General features: G+C 58.1%; 3 pseudogenes; all 3 read left to right on the plus strand.

Annotated features, from left to right (window-relative positions):
- Positions 1–6,736: 6,736 nt before the first annotated feature.
- Positions 6,737–6,943, plus strand: LOC143430059 (U2 spliceosomal RNA; annotated as a pseudogene).
- Positions 6,944–14,244: 7,301 nt separating this feature from the next.
- On the plus strand, positions 14,245–14,451 carry LOC143430060 (U2 spliceosomal RNA; annotated as a pseudogene).
- Positions 14,452–21,740: 7,289 nt separating this feature from the next.
- On the plus strand, positions 21,741–21,918 carry LOC143430058 (U2 spliceosomal RNA; annotated as a pseudogene).

Raw genomic sequence — 21,918 nt, forward strand, 5'->3', positions numbered from 1 at the left:
ATCAAGAGATCGGGGTACACGGAGGCCCTTTACACCCCGTGTAACTCGATACGTCGCGGTCCGGAGTTTTCCAGGCCGTGTGGAGTGTCGTGAAAAGTTAAACCGTCGCGGTTGCTGGTCACGTACGCGAAGCACGGTTCGTTCGTGCGGGGCTGTGTCCACCGGGCACAGCGGAATTGTTTTATATTATTTTATTTTATTTTATTTTATTCTATTAGATTCCGTTTCGTCGTTAATCCGTATTAAGATATTTATTTAATCGCGTTCGCGTTCGCGTTGTCCCTTGTCTTCTCTAGTGTATATACTTATTTATTATTGTCCCTTGTCTTACGTGTTCGTTTCGATCGACCGTTAACCGTCTGTGTTTGCTCCGGTGAGCGTATTGTTTTATTATTTTAACTCATAATTTTATTGAGACGAGCCGTGTGTTGCGTTGCGACACTATCTTCACGATGGCGGGTAATAGCAGCAAAAACGATAGTACAAATAGTAATAGTGAGCGCGTGGTGTTGCTGCATTACCCGTTCCCGGCAGAATTTCCTTGCCCGTTCTGCTACCTTGGCAGAACCGTGTGCAAAAAGGGAGCGTGTGTCTATCTGAGACACACGGATCTATTCAAACATTTAAAGATCCATCACCCCGGTGCGATCAAAAGGTGGGTGTGCGGTGAGTGCGGCTTCACCGACGAAAGTGCGTATGCACTGAAGCGTGTGAAGTCGCACCACCAAACAAAACACCCGTCCACCGGGGGTCCGTGTGTCCCCGTTAGACACAACTCCCTTGCAGGGAGTGCCGCCCGCGCAACGCCCGGCGATAGCGTTGCCGAGTCGCGACCCGTTGACGCGGTGGAGGCGTTCTCCACCGAGAACGAGGCCTCTTTTCCCCCTCTGGGGGCGTCCCCGGTGACCTGTGGGGGCACGACGACCTGTGCCTCCACTACAACAAAAACAGCAACAACAACAACAACAACAACAACACCGACAATTATATTGAATACGCGATCTGTTGCTTCTAGAGTATCGGGGACGGCTGCTTCTATTGCAACCAAGACGACTACGACGGGGGCCTCCTCCACCAAGTCAACGAGGATAAATGCAACCACCACCACGCAACCCCGGCGAGGAGCTCGTCCACCCACCGCCGGGAAAACGACAAGGACAACGAGAGCCACCACTACTACTACTACGACTACTACCACGGTGGGCTCGAGCGCCGCAACACGAAGTTCCGTCACCCTCGCGGCGCTATTCCAAAGAAGCCGGCGCTCCTCCGCGGACGAGGCGAGCCCCAACTCCACCAGGACCAGCAGCGGGTCGGGGCCCAAGGGGAGGATTTCAGGGGGCTCTACCACCACGCCCCCTGCCCCCGCAAGGGGGAAGAAGAGCCCGGCGGCGCCCGCAGCAGCTGGGAGGAAGAGGCGGGCGTCGACCGAGCCTCCCCAACCCGACCCGCCCCGACGAATTCTTCCGTCAAGAAGGGTGACCCCCACAACCACCTTCGCGGAGGTCACCCGGGGCAGCCCGTCCGCCGTGGCTGGAGCGGCGGTGGTGTCAAGGAGTACAAGAGCGACGTCTCTCCCGCCCGCGTTGCCCAGGATAACGCGGGCGGCAGCGAAGAGGATGGGGGGCGCGTCCACCACCTCCAGCGCCCCCCCAGCGACACCACCACTGCAGGGCCCCCCACCTACGCCCTGCAGCGCTCCGGCCACCCTTACAACAACCACGGTGACGACATCGGTCCGTGGCTCGCCTATAATGACGGCGGCCGTCACAACACCTACGGCGGTCGCCGTCGCGGCGCGGACGCCGCCAGCCACGGGCCGCGCCTCCACCCCGCCAGCCAGGACGACTCGGGCGACGTCCCTCCCGCCCGGGTCGTCCGCGAAGAGGCCCATTCGGGGACGCCTGTCCCCTCCGGGGGGCAGAGGGGACACCCAGACCACCGGGGTGTCCCTTCGGGTGGAGGCGCGTGGGGAGGGGACCGAGAAGAGGAGGTCCCTACCTTCGCCCAGGCCCCTCCCCACCATCCATGAGTCATCATCGTCGTCATCGTCGGATGATGAGAGAGCGCCGGCGGCCGCTCCCAAGGAGGGACCGGCCCGGACAAGGCGGAGGCGCCGCTGCATAGGCAGCAGCGGCAGCAGCAGCAGCAGCAGCAGTAGCAGCAGCAGCAACAACAGCAGGAACAGCCATACGAGCGCCGCGAGGGGACGGACATCCACGACACCAGGAGCGGCGAGGAGAAGGCGGTGGGTGGACCGTACCATAACCACCACGGACTCGTCGGGGGAAGAGGAGGCCCCAAGGCAGCCGTCCCCGCGGGTGGAGGCCCCGGTTACCTCCACCCGAAGGTCACCGAGGCTCCCCAGGGAGGAGGAGGGGGGCCTCAGTTTAGATAATTTATTGTTAGAAAATAGATTTTATCCTTTGACCGACCGGGCGTCTAGCCCGGTCAATTTTGATCAGATTACTGACTCCCCCGGGCGAAACCGGGGGTGTATTTGTGTGTGCAGGTGTGGAGGCGCGCGGGACCCGCCCGCGTCATCATCCCGGGGCAGCGTCGTCGTGGAGGCTCCGGTGAGGACGGCCCCGTCGAGCATTCGGGAAAGCCACCCGGTGAGTGCAACACGTGGATGTCGTGCGGGTACCAGAGGCGGTCGTGCACCTGCAGCGACCGTGGGGCGGCGGCGCGGGACAGCGACATCGGGCCTCCCGGCTGCTTGCGAGCGGGTAGGCGGGGCGTCTCGGCCTCGGGCCCCGCGGCAATCTAGGGTGCCCCATTCCCGAGGTGGAGGTCGCGACGCTGCGTCCGGCGCGCCACCGACCGGTAGACCCCGATCTAGGGGACGCCGGGAGGTGGACGTTGCCGCAAGGGCGCGGTTAGTGGCCTTCGCGGAGGGGGTGGGAACACCCGAGCAACTGGAGGCGCTCGCCACGAAGGTGGACGAGTACTTTCAGGGGCGGAGGGCCGCGGGACCCGGGGCTGGCGCACGGAGTGCCGCCTCCAACGGGGGGGCCGGTCGGCGCCGGCCGGTCGCGGAGAGTGAGGGGCGTCGGGGCGATGTGGCCAATTCGATGGTGAGCGATGGCCCTCCCAGCGTCCCGGATCGCGTAGGGGAGGCTACCCGAATCCAACGTCTTTTCAGGGCGGATCGGAAGCGCGCGGTGCGGGAGATTCTCGCCGGAGAATCTCCCCATTGCAGTGTGCCCCTGGAACGGGTCCAGGAGCACTTTACGAACGTTTACTCGCTCCGAGCCCGCCCTGGTAGCCTTCCCTCTCTCTATGGGGAGGACCCGACCAATGAGTCGAACGATGCCCTGGTTTCCCCCTTCACGGAAGCCGAGGTCAGCCGTCGGTTAAAGCGGATGAAGCTTGCTTCTTCCGCCGGACCCGACGGTCTGACCTATGGTGACCTACGGAGGGGGGACCCAGGAGCGGTCCTCCTTACGGCGGTATTCAACACCTGCCGCCGCATGGAGAGGATTCCGGGGCGCTGGAAGCAGTCCAACACCGTCCTCCTTTTCAAGAAGGGTGATCGCGAGGACCTATCGAATTGGAGGCCTATCGCCCTGGGTGATGTCACCCCCAAGCTCTTCGCGGCGGTCGTCGCCGATCGGCTCACTCGTTGGGCCGTAGTCAACAAGCGGCTCAGCCAAGCACAGAAGGGCTTCTTGCCCTTCGAAGGCTGTCTGGAGCACAACTTTGTGCTTCAGCAGGCCATGGCTGCCGCTCGTAAGCAGCGTAGGGAGGTGGTGGTGGCGTGGTTGGATCTGGCCAACGCTTTCGGTTCGGTTCCCCACGCCACCATCATCGATTCGCTGGCCGGCGCCGGCGCTCCCCGGCCGCTTATCAACATCGTCGCCAGCCTTTACGACGGCGTGGCGACGCGGGTCCGTACCGCTGAAGGGTACACGCCCTGGATCCCCATGAAGTCGGGGGTGAGGCAGGGCTGCCCACTTAGCCCGATCCTATTCGACCTTTCCATTGAGGCCATGGTTCGCGGGGCCGTGGACTCGGTGGAGGGTCTGAGTGTGAGAGGGCATAAGGTGACAGCCCTGGCGTACGCAGACGACGTGGCACTCGTCGCGTCATCCGTCGACGGAATGGGAAGGCTATTGCAAGCAGCAGAGGGGACGGCTCGGCAGCTGGGGCTCTCCTTCAACCCCTCGAAGTGTGCAACCCTGCACATCAGAGGGGACGGGAGGGTTTCTAGCACCGAGTTCCGTCTAGTCGGGGGACTCGTTCCTGCCCTGTCGGAGGGGCAGAGTTACGAGCATCTGGGAGTGCCGACCGGGGTTCGGATCGACCAAACCCCGTATCCGACGATCCAAGCCTTATTAGTAGATCTTCGCGCGGTCGACGATTCCCTGCTCGCCCCCTGGCAAAAAATCGAGACCGTGGCGACATTCCTGTTGCCACGCCTCGATTTCGCGTTCAGGGGAGGCCACGTGCGAAGAACCGCTTTAGCCGATGCCGACAGGGTCATCAAACGCACGGTAAAGAGGTGGTTGCACCTCCCGCAGCGTGCCAGTGCGGAGCTGGTCTATATCCCCCCCGCTTGGGGTGGGTGCGGCCTTCTCCCGCTGGTGGATCTGGCCGACGTGGCGGCCGTGTCGCACGCGTTCAGGTTATTGAATGCGAGCGATCCGGTCGTTGCGGACTTGGCCAGGTCAGCGCTGTGTGACGCCGTGCGGGAGAAGGCCGGTCGGACCCTTGGGAGCAGGGGCCTTGCCGACTATCTCTCCGGCTCTTTGTCGGGCGAGATGGCGAGGCCATCGGCGGGCCGGGCTTCGTTCTGGTCGCGAGTAAGGAACGTCGGGATTCGTTCTTGTGCGCGGCTTGGATTCAGTTGGAGGTGGGACGAGGTTCGTGAAGAACTCTCGGTCGTTTGTCGCTCCCGGAATGGGCGTAGCGTTGTTGTGCCGCCTGCTGCCAAGGGCCAAGTCACGCGGAGGCTGAGGGCAGCAGTGGGAGAGTGCTACCTGGAAAGGCTTCTTCGGAAGCCCGACCAGGGGAAGGTTTTCGACGCGACCTCCCGTTGCGCGGTCAGTAACCACTTTCTGCGCACCGGGGGGTTTGTCCGCTTCGCTGATTGGCGCTTCGTTCACCGGGCCCGCCTCGACGTGTTGCCGCTAAATGGAGCACGTCGGTGGGGGACCGGTGACAAGCGTTGCCGGCGTTGCGGGCATGAGTTCGAGGGCCTTCCCCACGTGCTCTCCCACTGCGGTCCTCACTCCGCTGCCCGGCAGCTGCGGCATGACAACCTCGTTCATAGGCTCGTGGCGGCTGCCCGTCTGCCAGGGGAGATCCGGGTCAATAAGCGCGTCCCGGGAGTCGACGGCGAGCTGGCAGCCCTGCGTCCCGACATCGTCGTGGAGCACGGGCTGTCGAAAAACATCGTCGTGGTCGACGTGGCCGTGCCTTTCGAGAACACTCTCGAGGCAATTGAGGAGGCGAGGATGGCGAAGATACGTAAGTATCAGCCCCTCGCCGAATCATTGCGGAGGCGCGGCTACCGAGTCCACGTAGATGCGTTCGTCGTCGGCGCCCTGGGCGCGTGGGACCCGGGAAACGAGTTTGTCCTGGACCTGCTGCGCGTCTCTCAGCGTTATGCAGCGCTGATGAGGCGTCTCATGATATCTGAGACAATAGCCTGGTCCAGAGATATCTACGTGGAGCATGTATCCGGGGTGCGTCAGTACCGGGCTCCACGGGGTACGTCTGAGGCGGAGTCGACATCGGCGGCGCTGAGCGGGAGCAGTGGAGGCGCCCGCGTCCCTGGGGTGGTGCCGCCTGCGGATCCTTAGTGCCTCCACACCTGGGTTGGGAGAGTGTGTCGATATGGTCTGGAGTGAGCTTTCTTTTCTTTTCCTTTCTTTGCTTTACTTTCTTTATTTTCTTTATTTTCTTTTTCTTATTCCTTTTCTTTTTCTATATACATAGCCTCCACACTAAGAGATTAATGGCGCCTAGACACAGTCGGTGAAGGACTTTATTAATTAATTTATAATTTGTACTGTATGATATTCTTTTATATTTTACTGTATCCTATTTTACCTTATCTGACTGTTATCTTATTCTGTTTTACTGTTTGGACATTTATCGTAAATTTTAACCACTAACTTATACTATCGCATTTTACTGCAGTAGCCTATTTTATGTTCACTCTTCTTTGTTCTACGCGCCTGTGGGTGTCAATTAAATTATGATTGCACTATTTTATTATTTTACACTATTATTTTACTCATTTAGTGCGAATCATTCTTCTGATTTAGACAATGCATTAATTAATTAAACTATTTATTTCTGCCTAATTTATTCTTGCTGCTCTGGACCGATTGATGGCGCCTAATACCTCCCAACCGGACTCGTATGACTAGGATGAGGCGTATATCCGCACATTGATGCTCTGCTCTAGGCTTTCAAGTGCTGCGTGATACATGGTGTGCCAAATTCTTATAAATGTTATATATATAAAATATGCTTTATACTTTGTATATACTATCTTATTATATTGTTACTTTGGTGTTAAATTAATTTACCGATCCGTGCCTCATGTAACACGGTTGTTATTATATGTACTCAATTTATTGAATGTTATAATTCTCACCTCATTGTAATAGGGGTACGCTCGTAATGGACGCGGAAAAAACTTTCTCCCGCAAGCCTTATATTATAAATGATATATAACTAAATTCGTGCGGAAGCGATGCGAATTATTCTGTAAAATAAGTGTATACCCCTGGGGCTTCGGCCCCGGGGGAACATTAATTGCTAAAATAAACGTCTTATCTGTTCTTATCAGCTTAATATCTGATACACTCCTCATTAGGAGTCAGAATATTAACCTGATTTTTGGAAAAAGGCGGACCGCTGGGGCTTGCTCCACCTCCGCCGCGAGTCGACCCAGTATTGCAGTGCCTCTGGGACCGGCTCAATAAGCCTTTTCCAAAGATCAGTTTTTATCTAGTCAAACCCACGCACTTTGATTTATCCATCAGTAGCTATAAGTATTCGTTTTAACCTGTGTTCGACTCGCTCACCGGAGTGTCGCGTTATCATCCGCGTCGCGCGTGCTGTGCTCGTGTGTGGTGCAGTGATCAGTGCGTTCGGCTTGCTGGTGGACTCTGGACTTGGTAAGTCTGGCACTTGGAATTTCGGTGGAGGTCCCTTCTCGCGTGATTAGTTTAAAGTGCTCCCGATGCGGTGGTGTTGAACGCATCGGGCAGACGTTAGACGTCCATACGTGACGTCCCTCCTCCTAGGTCGACCATTTCGACCTCCGAGGAGTTTGAATCCGAGTAGATTCGGTTTGTTCGTCCTTGTACCCGGTTATAAGTGTAAACTTTACACTTATAGCCGTTGGGTTTGAATTCGACCTCTCCGTGTTTTGGGTGTTAGACTGTTTGCACGTACGCCCGTAAATCGAATTTTTTGCTCGATTTTACGGGTCGTCGCTGCGAAATAGCAGCTATTAGATTAATTAAATTCACCGTTTTATTTGTTTAATCAAGAGATCGGGGTACACGGAGGCCCTTTACACCCCGTGTAACTCGATACGTCGCGGTCCGGAGTTTTCCAGGCCGTGTGGAGTGTCGTGAAAAGTTAAACCGTCGCGGTTGCTGGTCACGTACGCGAAGCACGGTTCGTTCGTGCGGGGCTGTGTCCACCGGGCACAGCGGAATTGTTTTATATTATTTTATTTTATTTTATTTTATTCTATTAGATTCCGTTTCGTCGTTAATCCGTATTAAGATATTTATTTAATCGCGTTCGCGTTCGCGTTGTCCCTTGTCTTCTCTAGTGTATATACTTATTTATTATTGTCCCTTGTCTTACGTGTTCGTTTCGATCGACCGTTAACCGTCTGTGTTTGCTCCGGTGAGCGTATTGTTTTATTATTTTAACTCATAATTTTATTGAGACGAGCCGTGTGTTGCGTTGCGACACTATCTTCACGATGGCGGGTAATAGCAGCAAAAACGATAGTACAAATAGTAATAGTGAGCGCGTGGTGTTGCTGCATTACCCGTTCCCGGCAGAATTTCCTTGCCCGTTCTGCTACCTTGGCAGAACCGTGTGCAAAAAGGGAGCGTGTGTCTATCTGAGACACACGGATCTATTCAAACATTTAAAGATCCATCACCCCGGTGCGATCAAAAGGTGGGTGTGCGGTGAGTGCGGCTTCACCGACGAAAGTGCGTATGCACTGAAGCGTGTGAAGTCGCACCACCAAACAAAACACCCGTCCACCGGGGGTCCGTGTGTCCCCGTTAGACACAACTCCCTTGCAGGGAGTGCCGCCCGCGCAACGCCCGGCGATAGCGTTGCCGAGTCGCGACCCGTTGACGCGGTGGAGGCGTTCTCCACCGAGAACGAGGCCTCTTTTCCCCCTCTGGGGGCGTCCCCGGTGACCTGTGGGGGCACGACGACCTGTGCCTCCACTACAACAAAAACAGCAACAACAACAACAACAACAACAACACCGACAATTATATTGAATACGCGATCTGTTGCTTCTAGAGTATCGGGGACGGCTGCTTCTATTGCAACCAAGACGACTACGACGGGGGCCTCCTCCACCAAGTCAACGAGGATAAATGCAACCACCACCACGCAACCCCGGCGAGGAGCTCGTCCACCCACCGCCGGGAAAACGACAAGGACAACGAGAGCCACCACTACTACTACTACGACTACTACCACGGTGGGCTCGAGCGCCGCAACACGAAGTTCCGTCACCCTCGCGGCGCTATTCCAAAGAAGCCGGCGCTCCTCCGCGGACGAGGCGAGCCCCAACTCCACCAGGACCAGCAGCGGGTCGGGGCCCAAGGGGAGGATTTCAGGGGGCTCTACCACCACGCCCCCTGCCCCCGCAAGGGGGAAGAAGAGCCCGGCGGCGCCCGCAGCAGCTGGGAGGAAGAGGCGGGCGTCGACCGAGCCTCCCCAACCCGACCCGCCCCGACGAATTCTTCCGTCAAGAAGGGTGACCCCCACAACCACCTTCGCGGAGGTCACCCGGGGCAGCCCGTCCGCCGTGGCTGGAGCGGCGGTGGTGTCAAGGAGTACAAGAGCGACGTCTCTCCCGCCCGCGTTGCCCAGGATAACGCGGGCGGCAGCGAAGAGGATGGGGGGCGCGTCCACCACCTCCAGCGCCCCCCCAGCGACACCACCACTGCAGGGCCCCCCACCTACGCCCTGCAGCGCTCCGGCCACCCTTACAACAACCACGGTGACGACATCGGTCCGTGGCTCGCCTATAATGACGGCGGCCGTCACAACACCTACGGCGGTCGCCGTCGCGGCGCGGACGCCGCCAGCCACGGGCCGCGCCTCCACCCCGCCAGCCAGGACGACTCGGGCGACGTCCCTCCCGCCCGGGTCGTCCGCGAAGAGGCCCATTCGGGGACGCCTGTCCCCTCCGGGGGGCAGAGGGGACACCCAGACCACCGGGGTGTCCCTTCGGGTGGAGGCGCGTGGGGAGGGGACCGAGAAGAGGAGGTCCCTACCTTCGCCCAGGCCCCTCCCCACCATCCATGAGTCATCATCGTCGTCATCGTCGGATGATGAGAGAGCGCCGGCGGCCGCTCCCAAGGAGGGACCGGCCCGGACAAGGCGGAGGCGCCGCTGCATAGGCAGCAGCGGCAGCAGCAGCAGCAGCAGCAGTAGCAGCAGCAGCAACAACAGCAGGAACAGCCATACGAGCGCCGCGAGGGGACGGACATCCACGACACCAGGAGCGGCGAGGAGAAGGCGGTGGGTGGACCGTACCATAACCACCACGGACTCGTCGGGGGAAGAGGAGGCCCCAAGGCAGCCGTCCCCGCGGGTGGAGGCCCCGGTTACCTCCACCCGAAGGTCACCGAGGCTCCCCAGGGAGGAGGAGGGGGGCCTCAGTTTAGATAATTTATTGTTAGAAAATAGATTTTATCCTTTGACCGACCGGGCGTCTAGCCCGGTCAATTTTGATCAGATTACTGACTCCCCCGGGCGAAACCGGGGGTGTATTTGTGTGTGCAGGTGTGGAGGCGCGCGGGACCCGCCCGCGTCATCATCCCGGGGCAGCGTCGTCGTGGAGGCTCCGGTGAGGACGGCCCCGTCGAGCATTCGGGAAAGCCACCCGGTGAGTGCAACACGTGGATGTCGTGCGGGTACCAGAGGCGGTCGTGCACCTGCAGCGACCGTGGGGCGGCGGCGCGGGACAGCGACATCGGGCCTCCCGGCTGCTTGCGAGCGGGTAGGCGGGGCGTCTCGGCCTCGGGCCCCGCGGCAATCTAGGGTGCCCCATTCCCGAGGTGGAGGTCGCGACGCTGCGTCCGGCGCGCCACCGACCGGTAGACCCCGATCTAGGGGACGCCGGGAGGTGGACGTTGCCGCAAGGGCGCGGTTAGTGGCCTTCGCGGAGGGGGTGGGAACACCCGAGCAACTGGAGGCGCTCGCCACGAAGGTGGACGAGTACTTTCAGGGGCGGAGGGCCGCGGGACCCGGGGCTGGCGCACGGAGTGCCGCCTCCAACGGGGGGGCCGGTCGGCGCCGGCCGGTCGCGGAGAGTGAGGGGCGTCGGGGCGATGTGGCCAATTCGATGGTGAGCGATGGCCCTCCCAGCGTCCCGGATCGCGTAGGGGAGGCTACCCGAATCCAACGTCTTTTCAGGGCGGATCGGAAGCGCGCGGTGCGGGAGATTCTCGCCGGAGAATCTCCCCATTGCAGTGTGCCCCTGGAACGGGTCCAGGAGCACTTTACGAACGTTTACTCGCTCCGAGCCCGCCCTGGTAGCCTTCCCTCTCTCTATGGGGAGGACCCGACCAATGAGTCGAACGATGCCCTGGTTTCCCCCTTCACGGAAGCCGAGGTCAGCCGTCGGTTAAAGCGGATGAAGCTTGCTTCTTCCGCCGGACCCGACGGTCTGACCTATGGTGACCTACGGAGGGGGGACCCAGGAGCGGTCCTCCTTACGGCGGTATTCAACACCTGCCGCCGCATGGAGAGGATTCCGGGGCGCTGGAAGCAGTCCAACACCGTCCTCCTTTTCAAGAAGGGTGATCGCGAGGACCTATCGAATTGGAGGCCTATCGCCCTGGGTGATGTCACCCCCAAGCTCTTCGCGGCGGTCGTCGCCGATCGGCTCACTCGTTGGGCCGTAGTCAACAAGCGGCTCAGCCAAGCACAGAAGGGCTTCTTGCCCTTCGAAGGCTGTCTGGAGCACAACTTTGTGCTTCAGCAGGCCATGGCTGCCGCTCGTAAGCAGCGTAGGGAGGTGGTGGTGGCGTGGTTGGATCTGGCCAACGCTTTCGGTTCGGTTCCCCACGCCACCATCATCGATTCGCTGGCCGGCGCCGGCGCTCCCCGGCCGCTTATCAACATCGTCGCCAGCCTTTACGACGGCGTGGCGACGCGGGTCCGTACCGCTGAAGGGTACACGCCCTGGATCCCCATGAAGTCGGGGGTGAGGCAGGGCTGCCCACTTAGCCCGATCCTATTCGACCTTTCCATTGAGGCCATGGTTCGCGGGGCCGTGGACTCGGTGGAGGGTCTGAGTGTGAGAGGGCATAAGGTGACAGCCCTGGCGTACGCAGACGACGTGGCACTCGTCGCGTCATCCGTCGACGGAATGGGAAGGCTATTGCAAGCAGCAGAGGGGACGGCTCGGCAGCTGGGGCTCTCCTTCAACCCCTCGAAGTGTGCAACCCTGCACATCAGAGGGGACGGGAGGGTTTCTAGCACCGAGTTCCGTCTAGTCGGGGGACTCGTTCCTGCCCTGTCGGAGGGGCAGAGTTACGAGCATCTGGGAGTGCCGACCGGGGTTCGGATCGACCAAACCCCGTATCCGACGATCCAAGCCTTATTAGTAGATCTTCGCGCGGTCGACGATTCCCTGCTCGCCCCCTGGCAAAAAATCGAGACCGTGGCGACATTCCTGTTGCCACGCCTCGATTTCGCGTTCAGGGGAGGCCACGTGCGAAGAACCGCTTTAGCCGATGCCGACAGGGTCATCAAACGCACGGTAAAGAGGTGGTTGCACCTCCCGCAGCGTGCCAGTGCGGAGCTGGTCTATATCCCCCCCGCTTGGGGTGGGTGCGGCCTTCTCCCGCTGGTGGATCTGGCCGACGTGGCGGCCGTGTCGCACGCGTTCAGGTTATTGAATGCGAGCGATCCGGTCGTTGCGGACTTGGCCAGGTCAGCGCTGTGTGACGCCGTGCGGGAGAAGGCCGGTCGGACCCTTGGGAGCAGGGGCCTTGCCGACTATCTCTCCGGCTCTTTGTCGGGCGAGATGGCGAGGCCATCGGCGGGCCGGGCTTCGTTCTGGTCGCGAGTAAGGAACGTCGGGATTCGTTCTTGTGCGCGGCTTGGATTCAGTTGGAGGTGGGACGAGGTTCGTGAAGAACTCTCGGTCGTTTGTCGCTCCCGGAATGGGCGTAGCGTTGTTGTGCCGCCTGCTGCCAAGGGCCAAGTCACGCGGAGGCTGAGGGCAGCAGTGGGAGAGTGCTACCTGGAAAGGCTTCTTCGGAAGCCCGACCAGGGGAAGGTTTTCGACGCGACCTCCCGTTGCGCGGTCAGTAACCACTTTCTGCGCACCGGGGGGTTTGTCCGCTTCGCTGATTGGCGCTTCGTTCACCGGGCCCGCCTCGACGTGTTGCCGCTAAATGGAGCACGTCGGTGGGGGACCGGTGACAAGCGTTGCCGGCGTTGCGGGCATGAGTTCGAGGGCCTTCCCCACGTGCTCTCCCACTGCGGTCCTCACTCCGCTGCCCGGCAGCTGCGGCATGACAACCTCGTTCATAGGCTCGTGGCGGCTGCCCGTCTGCCAGGGGAGATCCGGGTCAATAAGCGCGTCCCGGGAGTCGACGGCGAGCTGGCAGCCCTGCGTCCCGACATCGTCGTGGAGCACGGGCTGTCGAAAAACATCGTCGTGGTCGACGTGGCCGTGCCTTTCGAGAACACTCTCGAGGCAATTGAGGAGGCGAGGATGGCGAAGATACGTAAGTATCAGCCCCTCGCCGAATCATTGCGGAGGCGCGGCTACCGAGTCCACGTAGATGCGTTCGTCGTCGGCGCCCTGGGCGCGTGGGACCCGGGAAACGAGTTTGTCCTGGACCTGCTGCGCGTCTCTCAGCGTTATGCAGCGCTGATGAGGCGTCTCATGATATCTGAGACAATAGCCTGGTCCAGAGATATCTACGTGGAGCATGTATCCGGGGTGCGTCAGTACCGGGCTCCACGGGGTACGTCTGAGGCGGAGTCGACATCGGCGGCGCTGAGCGGGAGCAGTGGAGGCGCCCGCGTCCCTGGGGTGGTGCCGCCTGCGGATCCTTAGTGCCTCCACACCTGGGTTGGGAGAGTGTGTCGATATGGTCTGGAGTGAGCTTTCTTTTCTTTTCCTTTCTTTGCTTTACTTTCTTTATTTTCTTTATTTTCTTTTTCTTATTCCTTTTCTTTTTCTATATACATAGCCTCCACACTAAGAGATTAATGGCGCCTAGACACAGTCGGTGAAGGACTTTATTAATTAATTTATAATTTGTACTGTATGATATTCTTTTATATTTTACTGTATCCTATTTTACCTTATCTGACTGTTATCTTATTCTGTTTTACTGTTTGGACATTTATCGTAAATTTTAACCACTAACTTATACTATCGCATTTTACTGCAGTAGCCTATTTTATGTTCACTCTTCTTTGTTCTACGCGCCTGTGGGTGTCAATTAAATTATGATTGCACTATTTTATTATTTTACACTATTATTTTACTCATTTAGTGCGAATCATTCTTCTGATTTAGACAATGCATTAATTAATTAAACTATTTATTTCTGCCTAATTTATTCTTGCTGCTCTGGACCGATTGATGGCGCCTAATACCTCCCAACCGGACTCGTATGACTAGGATGAGGCGTATATCCGCACATTGATGCTCTGCTCTAGGCTTTCAAGTGCTGCGTGATACATGGTGTGCCAAATTCTTATAAATGTTATATATATAAAATATGCTTTATACTTTGTATATACTATCTTATTATATTGTTACTTTGGTGTTAAATTAATTTACCGATCCGTGCCTCATGTAACACGGTTGTTATTATATGTACTCAATTTATTGAATGTTATAATTCTCACCTCATTGTAATAGGGGTACGCTCGTAATGGACGCGGAAAAAACTTTCTCCCGCAAGCCTTATATTATAAATGATATATAACTAAATTCGTGCGGAAGCGATGCGAATTATTCTGTAAAATAAGTGTATACCCCTGGGGCTTCGGCCCCGGGGGAACATTAATTGCTAAAATAAACGTCTTATCTGTTCTTATCAGCTTAATATCTGATACACTCCTCATTAGGAGTCAGAATATTAACCTGATTTTTGGAAAAAGGCGGACCGCTGGGGCTTGCTCCACCTCCGCCGCGAGTCGACCCAGTATTGCAGTGCCTCTGGGACCGGCTCAATAAGAGTTTCCAAAGATCAGATATATTCTTTTAACCATTAAACCCACACACTTGATCTTCTCCGTCAGTAGCTATAAGTATTCGTTTTAACCTGTGTTCGACTCGCTCACCGGAGTGTCGCGTCATCATCCGCGTCGCGCGTGCTGTGTCCGTGTGTGGTGCAGTGATCAGTGCATTCGGCTTGCTGGTGGACTTCGGACTTGGTAAGTCTAACACTTGGAATATCGGTGGAGGTCCCTTCCGCGTGATTAGTTTAAAGTGCTCCCGATGCGGTGGTGTTGAACGCATCGGGTAGACGTTAGACGTCCATACGTGACGTCCCTCCTCCTAGGTCGACCATTTCGACCTCCGAGGAGTTTGAATCCGAGTAGATTCGGTTTGTTCGACCTTATACCCGGTTATAAGTGTAAACTTTACACTTATAGCCGTTGGTTTTGAATTCGACCTCTCCGTGTTTTGGGTGTTAGACTGTTTGCACGTACACCCGTAATTCGAGTTTTTTGCTCGATTTTACGGGTCGTCGCTGCGAAATAGCAGCTTTAGATTAATTAAAATCACCGTCCATTTGTTTAATCAAGAGATCGGGGTACACGGAGGCCCTTTACACCCCGTGTAACTCGATACGTCGCGTTTCCGGAGTTTTCCAGGCCGTGTGGAGTGTATCGTGAAAAGTTAAACCGTTTGCGGTTGCTAGGCACGTACGCGAAGCACGGTTCGTTCGTGCGGGGCTGTGTCCACCGGGCACAGCGGAATTGTTTTATATTATTTTATTTTATTTTATTGTAGTTTATTAGATTCCGTTTCGCCGTTAATCTGTATTAAGATATTTATTTAATCGCGTTCGCGTTCGCGTTGTCCCTTGTCTCCTCTAGTGTATATACTTATTTATTATTGTCCCTTGTCTTACGTGTTCGTCTCGATCGACCGTTAACCGTTTGTGTTTGCTCCGGTGAGCGTATTGTTTTATTGGTTCGACTTATTATTTTATTAGACGAGCCGTGTGTTGCGTTGCGACACTATCTTCACGATGGCGGGTAATAGCAGCAATAACTCTAGTAATATTGAGTGCGTGGTGAAGCTGCTTTACCCGTTCCCTGCCGAATTTCCCTGCCCCTTCTGCTTTGTAGGCAGAACGGTGTGCAGAAAGGGAGCGTGTGTCTATCTGAGACACACGGATTTATTTAAACACCTAAAATTACATCACCCCGGTGCGATTAAAAGGTGGACCTGCGCTGAGTGCGGCTTCGCCGACGACAGCGCGTATGCGCTGAAGAAGGTGAAGGCGCACCACCAGGTCCGTCACCCAGCCACCGGGGGTCCGTGTGTCCCCGTTAGACACAACTCCCTTGCAGGGAGTGCCGCCCGCGCAACGCCCGGCGATAGCGTTGCCGAGTCGCGACCCGTTGACGCGGTGGAGGCGTTCTCCACCGAGAACGAGGCCTCTTTTCCCCCTCTGGGGGCGTCCCCGGTGACCTGTGGGGGCACTACAACGTGTGCCTCCACTTCAACAAAGACAACAACAACAGTAACTAATACTCGTACCACAACTTCTAGAGTATCGGGGACGACTGCTTACACTGCAGCTAAGACGACAACGAAAGGGGCCTCCTCCACTTCGTCAACAAGGACCAGAGCCACCACCACGCAACCCCGGCGAGGAACTCGTCCACCCACCGCCGGGACGACAGCATCAAGGACCCCAACAACAACAACAACAACGACAGTGGGTTCCAGCGCCGCAACGAGGAGCACCGTCACCCTCGCGGCGCTATTCCAACGAAGCCGGCGCTCCTCCGCGGACGAGGCGAGCCCCAATGCATCGAGGACCAGCAGCGGGTCGGGGCCCAAGGGGAGGACATCAGGGGGCAAATCCACCACGCCCCCTGCCCCCGCAAGGGGGAAGAAGAGCCCGGCGGCGCCCGCAGCAGCTGGGAGGAAGAGGCGGGCGTCGACCGAGCCTCCCCAACCCGACCCGCCCAGAAGAATACTACCGTCAAGGAAAGTGACCCCAACCACCACCTTCGCGGAGGTCACCCGGGGCAGCCCGTCCGCCGTGGCTGGAGCGGCGGTGGTGTCAAGAAACACCAGAGCTACGTCTCTCCCGCCCGCGTTGCCCAGGATAACGCGGGCGGCAGCGAAGAGAATGGGGGGCGCGTCCACCACCTCCAGCGCCCCCCCAGCGACACCACCACTGCAGGGCCCTCCACCTACGCCCTGCAGCGCTCCGGCCACATTAACAACCACGACGATGACGACCACGGTCCGTGGCTCTCCAATTATGACGGTGGCCGTCGTGTCACCTTTGGCGGTCACCGTCGCGGCGCGGACGCCGCCAGCCACGGGCCGCGCCTCCACCCCGCCAGCCAGGACGACTCGGGCGACGTCCCTCCCGCCCGGGTCGTCTGCGAAGAGGCCTATCCGGGGACGCCTGTCCCCTCCGGGGGGCAGAGGGGACACCCAGACCACCGGGGTGTCCCTTCGGGTGGAGGCGCGTGGGGAGGGGACCGAGAAGAGGAGGTCCCTACCTTCGCCCAGGCCCCTCCCCACCATACGGGAATCTTCGTCGTCATCGTCGGACGAAGAGAGAGCGCCGGCGGCCGTCCACGAGGAGGGACCGGCCCGGACGACCAGACGGAGGCGCCGCTGCATTGGCAGTAGCGGCAGCAGCAGCAGCAGCAGTGGCAGCAGCAGCAGGAACAGCCACACGAGCGCCGCGAGGGGACGGACTGGACCAACACCAGGAGCGGCGAGAAGGCGGTGGGTGGACCGCACCATTACCTCCACCACGGATTCGTCGGGGGAAGAGGAGGCCCCAAGGCAGCCGTCCCCGCGGGTGGAGGGAACCGGTCCCTCCACTCGAAGGTCACCGAGGCTCCCCAGGGAGGTGGAGGGGGGCCTCAACTTAGATAATTTATTGTCTGAAAATAGATTTTATCCATTGACTGACCGGGCGTCTAGCCCGGTCAATTTTGAACAAATTATTGACTCCCCCGGGCGAAACCGGGGGTGTGTTTGTGTGTGCAGGTGTGGAGGCGCGCGGGACCCGCCCGCGTCATCATCCCGGGGCAGCGTCGTCGTGGAGGCTCCGGTGAGGACGGCCCCGTCGAGCATTCGGGAAAGCCACCCGGTGAGTGCGACACGTGGGTATCGCGCGGGTACCAGAGGCGGTCGTGCACCTGCAGCGACCGTGGGGCGGCGGCGCGGGACAGCGACATCGGGCTTCCCGGCTGCTTGCGAGCGGGTAGGCGGGGCGTCTCAGCCTCGGGCCCCGCGGCAATCTAGGGTGCCCCATCCCCGAGGTGGAGGTCGCGACGCTGCGTCCGGCGCGCCACCAACCGGTAGACCCCGATCTAGGGGACGCCGGGAGGTGGACGTTGCCGCAAGGGCGCGGTTAGTGGCCTTCGCGGAGGGGGTGGGATCACCCGAGCAACTGGAGGCGCTCGCCACGAAGGTGGACGAGTACTTTCAGGGGCGGAGGGCCGCGGGACCCGGGGCTGGCGCACGGAGTGCCGCCTCCAACGGGGGGGCCGGTCGGCGCCGGCCAGTCGCGGGGAGTGAGGGGCGTCGGGGTGATGTGGCCAATTCGATGGTGAGCGATGGCCCTCCCAGCGTCCCGGATCGCGTAGGGGAGGCTACCCGAATCCAACGTCTTTTCAGGGCGGATCGGAAGCGCGCGGTGCGGGAGATTCTCGCCGGAGAATCTCCCCATTGCAGTGTGCCCCTGGAACGGGTCCAGGAGCACTTTACGAACGTTTACTCGCTCCGAGCCCGCCCTGGTAGCCTTCCCTCTCTCTATGGGGAGGACCCGACCACTGAGTCGAACGATGCCCTGGTTTCCCCCTTCACGGAAGCCGAGGTCAGCCGTCGGTTAAAGCGGATGAAGCTTGCTTCTTCCGCCGGACCCGACGGTCTGACCTATGGTGACCTACGGAGGGGGGACCCAGGAGCGGTCCTCCTTACGGCGGTATTCAACACCTGCCGCCGCATGGAGAAGATTCCGGGGCGCTGGAAAAAGTCCAACACCGTCCTCCTTTTCAAGAAGGGTGATCGCGAGGACCTATCGAATTGGAGGCCTATCGCCCTGGGTGATGTCACCCCCAAGCTCTTCGCGGCGGTCGTCGCCGATCGGCTCACTCGTTGGGCCGTAGTCAACAAGCGGCTCAGCCAAGCACAGAAGGGCTTCTTGCCCTTCGAAGGCTGTCTGGAGCACAACTTTGTGCTTCAGCAGGCCATGGCTGCCGCTCGTAAGCAGCGTAGGGAGGTGGTGGTGGCGTGGTTGGATCTGGCCAACGCTTTCGGTTCGGTTCCCCACGCCACCATCATCGATTCGCTGGCCGGTGCCGGCGCTCCCCGGCCGCTCATCAACATCGTCGCCAGCCTTTACGACGGCGTGGCGACGCGGGTCCGTACCGCTGAAGGGTACACGCCCTGGATCCCCATGAAGTCGGGGGTGAGGCAGGGCTGCCCACTTAGCCCGATCCTATTCGACCTTTCCATTGAGGCCATGGTTCGCGGGGCCGTGGACTCGGTGGAGGGTCTGAGTGTGAGAGGGCATAAGGTGACAGCCCTGGCGTACGCAGACGACGTGGCACTCGTCGCGTCATCCGTCGACGGAATGGGAAGGCTGTTGCAAGCAGCAGAGGGGACGGCTCGGCAGCTGGGGCTCTCCTTCAACCCCTCGAAGTGTGCAACCCTGCACATTAGAGGGGACGGGAGGGTCGCTAGCACCGAGTTCCGTCTAGTCGGGGGACTCGTGCCTGCCCTGTCGGAGGGGCAGAGTTACGAGCATCTGGGAGTGCCGACCGGGGTTCGGATCGACCAAACCCCGTATCCGACGATCCAAGCCTTACTAGTAGATCTTCGCGCGGTCGACGATTCCCTGCTCGCCCCCTGGCAAAAAATCGAGACCGTGGCGACATTCTTGTTGCCACGCCTCGATTTCGCGTTCAGGGGAGGCCACGTGCGAAGAACCGCTTTAGCCGATGCCGACAGGGTCATCAAACGCACGGTAAAGAGGTGGTTGCACCTCCCGCAGCGTGCCAGTGCGGAGCTGGTCTATATCCCCCCCGCTTGGGGTGGGTGCGGCCTTCTCCCGCTGGTGGATCTGGCCGACGTGGCGGCCGTGTCGCACGCGTTCAGGTTATTGAATGCGAGCGATCCGGTCGTTGCGGACTTGGCCAGGTCAGCGCTGTGTGACGCCGTGCGGGAGAAGGCCGGTCGGACCCTTGGGAGCAGGGGCCTTGCCGACTATCTCTCCGGCTCTTTGTCGGGCGAGATGGCGAGGCCATCGGCGGGCCGGGCTTCGTTCTGGTCGCGAGTAAGGAACGTCGGGATTCGTTCATGTGCGCGGCTGGGATTTAGTTGGAGATGGGACGAGGTTCGTGAAGAACTCTCGGTCGTTTGTCGCTCCCGGAATGGGCGTAGCGTTGTTGTGCCGCCTGCTGCCAAGGGCCAAGTCACGCGGAGACTGAGGGCAGCAGTGGGAGAGTGCTACCTGGAAAGGCTTCTTCGGAAGCCCGACCAGGGGAAGGTTTTCGACGCGACCTCCCGTTGCGCGGTCAGTAACCACTTTCTGCGCACCGGGGGGTTTGTCCGCTTCGCTGATTGGCGCTTCGTTCACCGGGCCCGCCTCGACGTGTTGCCGCTAAATGGAGCACGTCGGTGGGGGACCGGTGACAAGCGTTGCCGGCGTTGCGGGCATGAGTTCGAGGGCCTTCCCCACGTGCTCTCCCACTGCGGTCCTCACTCCGCTGCCCGGCAGCTGCGGCATGACAACCTCGTTCATAGGCTCGTGGCGGCTGCCCGTCTGCCAGGGGAGCTCCGGGTCAATAAGCGCGTCCCGGGAGTCGACGGCGAGCTGGCAGCCCTGCGTCCCGACATCGTCGTGGAGCACGGGCTGTCGAAAAACATCGTCGTGGTCGACGTGGCCGTGCCTTTCGAGAACACTCTCGAGGCAATTGAGGAGGCGAGGATGGCGAAGATACGTAAGTATCAGCCCCTCGCCGAATCATTGCGGAGGCGCGGCTACCGAGTCCACGTAGATGCGTTCGTCGTCGGCGCCCTGGGCGCGTGGGACCCGGGGAACGAGTTTGTCCTGGACCTGCTGCGCGTCTCTCAGCGTTATGCAGCGCTGATGAGGCGTCTCATGATATCTGAGACAATAGCCTGGTCCAGAGATATCTACGTGGAGCATGTATCCGGGGTGCGTCAGTACCGGGCTCCACGGGGTACGTCTGAGGCGGAGTCGACATCGGCGGCGCTGAGCGGGAGCAGTGGAGGCGCCCGCGTCCCTGGGGCGGTGTCGCCTGCGGATCCTTAGGGCCTCCACATCTGCGGGCGGAGAGGACTGGCCGCGAGGGTCTGGAGTAAGCTCGGGTTCATTTTAATTTACTATATTAATTTATTCTATTTTGTTCGGTTTTATTGTGATGGTTCGCGCTCTTATTGCCTCCACGCGAAATGGGAACTAAATTAACTTAACTTAACTTACCCTATTTATTTATCTATTTAACTTACCTTGTTCATTCTACTTTAGTTTATCTTATTTCATTGGACTCTATTATATTGTATTTTATTCTATCTATCTACTTATTTTACCTATCAGACTCTATTTTATTTTAGTTAGTTTACTCATTCTATGCTGTTTTATCTCATAATAATCTATTCTTTCTCATTTCGCCTTTCAATGCTTCCTTCTTATTTCTTATGCGCGTACCTTGCTCCACTGTACCAGGTACTATTTTATTCCATCTGACTCTATCACTCTATCTTATTTTACTGCATTTATTGTCTTATTTTATTCTATTACAACCTGAGCTCTAATTACTGTTTCTCGGGGCCTCTCGGCGGCGGCTAGTACCTCTTGACCCTACTCGAGTGACTGCAGTAAGGCGTATATCCGCACACTGATGCTCTGAATCCATTGAGTCCATCGTGCTACGCGTCATACTATGCTGAAGAGGATATATTATTTATACACTAATTATATATTTTTTTTCCCTATATTCTATACTTTACATCTATGTTATTATATTGACATTTTATCGAAAAGTTGATTTGTTAAACCGTGCCTTGTGTCACGATGTTTGTTGATATATTGCGATAACTTATTGAACGATGCAATGTTCACCTAACTAAAAATCTGTTACATTCACATTGGACGCTTTAGGGACTTGTCCCACACAGCACTATCCTATGTAATATATATATATATTTTGTGATTGAATTTGTGCGGAAATAACACGAATTATCCTGTAAAACAAGTGTATACCCCTGGGGCTTCGGCCCCGGGGGAACATTAATTGTTAAATAAACGTCTTATCTGTTCTTATCAGCTTAATATCTGATACACTCCTCATTAGGAGTCAGAATATTAACCTGATTTTTGGAAAAAGGCGGACCGCTGGGGCTTGCTCCACCTCCGCCGCGAGTCGACCCAGTATTGCAGTGCCTCTGGGACCGGCTCAATAAGA

This window comes from Xylocopa sonorina, chromosome 12 (genome assembly GCF_050948175.1).
Source record: "Xylocopa sonorina isolate GNS202 chromosome 12, iyXylSono1_principal, whole genome shotgun sequence".
NCBI lineage: Eukaryota > Metazoa > Arthropoda > Insecta > Hymenoptera > Apidae > Xylocopa > Xylocopa sonorina.